This window comes from Magnolia sinica, chromosome 14 (genome assembly GCF_029962835.1).
Source record: "Magnolia sinica isolate HGM2019 chromosome 14, MsV1, whole genome shotgun sequence".
Lineage (NCBI taxonomy): Eukaryota > Viridiplantae > Streptophyta > Magnoliopsida > Magnoliales > Magnoliaceae > Magnolia > Magnolia sinica.
In genome coordinates, this window is record NC_080586.1 from 28,559,781 (window position 1) to 28,564,316 (window position 4,536).

At 36.2% G+C, this 4,536-nt stretch overlaps 1 non-coding gene across 1 annotated transcript; it reads right to left on the reverse strand.

The window, feature by feature from the left end:
• Positions 1–3,405: 3,405 nt before the first annotated feature.
• LOC131226521 (small nucleolar RNA R71) lies at positions 3,406–3,509 on the reverse strand. The gene has a single exon (XR_009161897.1). It is a non-coding gene; the product is annotated as a small nucleolar RNA R71 (small nucleolar RNA).
• Between the last annotated feature and the right edge of the window lie 1,027 nt (positions 3,510–4,536).

Consider the following 4,536-nt stretch of genomic DNA (forward strand, 5'->3'; position numbering starts at 1 on the left):
TATCAACTATAAAAAGTAAAACCAAAGTCCTTTGGCAGAACAGATAGTTGATTTACTTAAGGAGCTTCTAAAGTCTAACTCACTAGGTCATACTTATAACTCTTAGAATCGAAAGAAGACCTGCTATCCTCCTAAACCCAAAATGGTTATGAAATGGGTTCCAAAGGTCACTTGCTTGGTTGCCCACACCGCTTTCAAAGCAACAAGCCATTCTAAGTGGTACCTAGATAATAGATGCTCCAGGCATATGATAGGCGATAAGGCTTTATTCATCGATCTCAAAGACATGACTGACGGTTCAGTCACATTTGGAGATGGCAGCAACTGCAAGATTATGGGCCAAGGTACGGTTCAACTCTATAACCTTCCTTTGATTAAAAAAGTGTTGTATGTTGATGGACTGAAACATAATCTTCTAAGCATATCTCAGATTTGTGGTAATAACCATAGTGTATGGCTTTCTAATCAAAGCTGTGAGATTCTAAACAACAAGGGTTCAGTAATACTAATTGGACGTAGAATGTCTGAAAATTACTATATTGTTAGCGAATCCAGCTCATCTAATCAATCATGTTACATGGTCCAAACAGACAAGACTGATTTGTGGCACAAACGTCTTGGATATGTACACTATCAAAATTTACATAGATTGAGCAAATGGAAACTTATAAGAGGTCTACCCAAACCATAAAAATTAGATAAAATATGTGATGAATGCCAGATTGGCAAATAAACAAGGAACTCACACAAAAAGGTGAATTCTAATACCACATCAAGACCACTCGAGCTTCTCCATATAGATCTAGTAGGACCTACCAGGACAGAAAGTCGAGGTGGCAAAAGATATATTTTGGTAATAGTAGATGACTTTATCAGATATACATGGGTTGTCTTCTTAAGGGACAAATCAGAAACCCTTGAAGAAGTAAAAAAGGTTTTTAAAAGGATTCAAACTGAAAAAGGGTCTCAAGTCAGTAAGATTCGTAGTGATCATGGATCTGAATTTGAGAATAGCGATTTGAAAAAGTATATTTTGAAACACTGAAGTCTATTTTGACAAACTGCACATCGTAAAATCTATTTTAAACAAACTGCGCAACAAGAAGTCTATTTTGGGAAAATGCATAAATCTATGGCGGTTTCTAAAGTTTTCCAACATTGTATGAAAATTGGAGTTTCCCACTTATAATAGGGCTTCCCAGGGCATTCCTTAGCATCATTAAAAGCATTCAAGAGCAAGATTTAGGGTTTTTAGAGGGTTTTTAATTTTATTAAAGTTTTATAAGTTTTTTTTTCTTTTAGATCTTTTCTATTTGCATTTATTTCTTTCTTGTTGCTTTCTATCTTTATTTTAGTTATGTTTTTCTAAGTTCCCTCTAGCCCAAGCTAGAAGGGAAGCACATGAGTTTAATAATTCTTTAAGTTATGATGATTGATTGTATTAATGATGAGAAGAATGGTGTATGCATATTATCTATTGTTTAGGTTTTATTTTTTATCCTCATGTGAGATCCATATGTTTCCATCATATGAGATCCACATTAATGGATAGGCTTACCCTAGATCAATTAGATTTCCTAGATAAGAGAGGTTCTTAACCTGTAATATTTCTTTGATTTTCATTATCTCATTGATATTGAATTCTTAAAATCACTGGCGCTTGAGAATATATATTAATGGTGCAAATCCATGATTTTCTAATCTTTTATATCATTTATTTAAAATATTTAAATTGTTTTTTTTTCCAATTAAGCTGACCATAGTGCTCAGATCCTAGTTGTGTTATCCAAGTAATCATGATTTTGGAACATTAACCTATGTGTGGAACTTTGAAGCTTGGGTGTTGTTTTAATTCAGTTGAATTACATCCATTTAAAACTCCTAAAATCAAATCATCAGTTTAGTTTTTTTATTACTTAGTTTATTTTGCATTTGATTTTCTCATTCTCACAATTCATCTCCCTGTGGGATCGACCCTGTTTTCACGGAATATTACTTACAAAGCTTTACACTTGGAGGTAAGCAATCAAGTTTTTGGCGCCATTGCCAATGAGAGACTGAGAGAGATTAGATCTGTGTAAGATAGCTAAGGTAAGTTCTTTTCTAAGGTAAGTTCTCTTCTAAACCCTCTAAATTTTTTGTTTTTCTTTGAAAGTAAATTTAGTTAGGTCTTTCAAGCACTAACTATGACATAAGGTTGTCTTGCTTAGGATTTTGTCACCCAAATGCTATGGTTGTCCTACAGTTGCTGTTTGATCACAAAGATCATCTGCTGAATTTATTTTTAGATTAACATAGTCTAATTTCTGTATTAGTTTTACTTTTGTTGATTTATTTTTTATTTTACTTTGTGGATTAAACCCTCATGGTCGGCCCTGCCACCTGGGTTGTTAATTTATTTTACTTTGTGGACTGAACCCTCATGGTCAGACCTGCCACTTGGGTTGTTGATTTATTTTACTTTGTGGATTGAACCCTCATGGTCGGCCCTACCTCCTGGGTTGTTAATTTATTTTGCTTTGTGAACTGAAGCCTCATGGTCAGCCCTGCCACCTGAGTTGTTGATTTATTTTGCTTTGTGGACTGAACCCTCATGGTCGGCCCTGCTGCTTGGGTTGTTGATTTATTTTTGCTTTGTGGATTGAACCCTCATCGTCGGCCCTACCTCCTGGGTTATTAATTTATTTTTCTTTGTGGACCGAACCCTCATAGTCGGCCCTGCCGCCTGGGTTATTGATTAAGTTTTTATTTTTATTTTAAATATCATATTTGTTATTTGAATTAGTGGTATTTATTGTGTGGTATGGATGGTTTATGTCCTGTTGGAGTAGGGATCAAAATAATCAACTCTCTTCCAAAGGTGGACTAGTTGCAGGCTTTGATCATTGACTTAGAAGAGGCACTCAACATCACTTGGATTCCATGGCAGACCCAGTTGATAATCCAAATCCAAATTTGCCAGATCCAACTATAAATCAAAACAGAGAAAATCAACCTAATCCTCCTCTTAAGGATGAGAATGAAGTTCATAGGAATGTATTAAACCAACCACGGACTTTATGTGAACATCTACACCCTGAGAGATCAACTTTACCATCTTGCATAGTGTTCCCTGCTCACACAGGGAACATTGATTTTAAACCAGGTGTGATTCAATTGATTCCTAAATTTCATGGCTTGGATTCTGAAAGCCCCTACTTGCACCTCAAAGACTTTGAGGAAGTAATTGCAATATTACAAGTAGACAATGGCAATAGGGATGTACTTAAGCTTAAGTTATTCTCATTTTCTCTAAAGGAACAAGTCAAAGCATGATTCAACTCTCTAAGACCTAATACCATCACTACATGGCAAGCCTTAAGTAGAGAGTTTTTGAAAAAGTTCTTTCTCAAGCACAAAACAAATGCACTAAAACAAGAAATCATGTCATTCTCCCAAAAGGGGAATGAACTATTTTTTCAAGCTTGGGAGCGCTTTAAAGACCTAATTACTTGCCCACATCATGGTTATGAACTATGGCACGTGGTTGATGCGTTCCAAAAGGGGCTCAGCATGGATACCCGTCAGTTCATAGAGATGATGTGTGGTGGAACCTTTCTTGATAAGGATCATAATGAGACTTGTGATTTTCTAGATACGTTAGCAGAGAATATGCAGACATGAGATGTCTCTGCTAAACCAGACCAAACTAGGCTCATTCCTAGAGAGAAAGTAGGGATGTATGTCCTAAGAGAGGAAGACGACCTTAATACAAAATTCACTGCATTGGCTAGAAAGGTCGAAGCCTTGGAAATTAGGAAGGTTAATATGGTTAAAGCAAACACTTCCTTAGATAATTTTTGTAGCATTTGTGGTAGTACAGACCATGACACAAAGGATTGCCTAATAATCTCAGTTGTACAAAATATCACGCATGAGCATGAGCAAGAAAATGCTATAAATAACTACCAAACATCGGTTATGCAACCAATGGGAAACACGTACAATCCAAATTAGCATAACCATCCTAATCTTAGTTGGAGGAATAGACCACAAATTAATGCACTCAATGCACCTTAAATGCCTCCACAAAACAACTTCTTTAGGGCATCTAACAATGCACTATACGTGCCCCCATCAAAGCGATCATCTGTGGAGGATGCATTGACTGTATTCATGAACTCTTAAGCTCAAATGAATCAGTCTTTAATCCAATCAAATCAGGAATTAAAAATAGCCATGGCTAGGATTGAGATTCAACTAAATGCTAGGGAAAAAGGCACCCTTCATTCTCAATCTGTGCCAAACCTTAGAAACACACATTTCATTGGAAACTCAAATCCAAGTGAGCTCCATCATGAACAAGCTAAGGCCATCATTACCTTGAGAAGTGAAAAAGAGATTGATAACAAGATAATGCAACCGGTAGAAATACTAGAGGATGAGCCATCGTCTCAAGAGAATGATGATCTAACTATAGTTCAAGAGCTGCAACAACAAAAGGATAAAGAGACTAAATCATATGAGCCTCCACGTCCGTTCCCATCTAGACTTCAG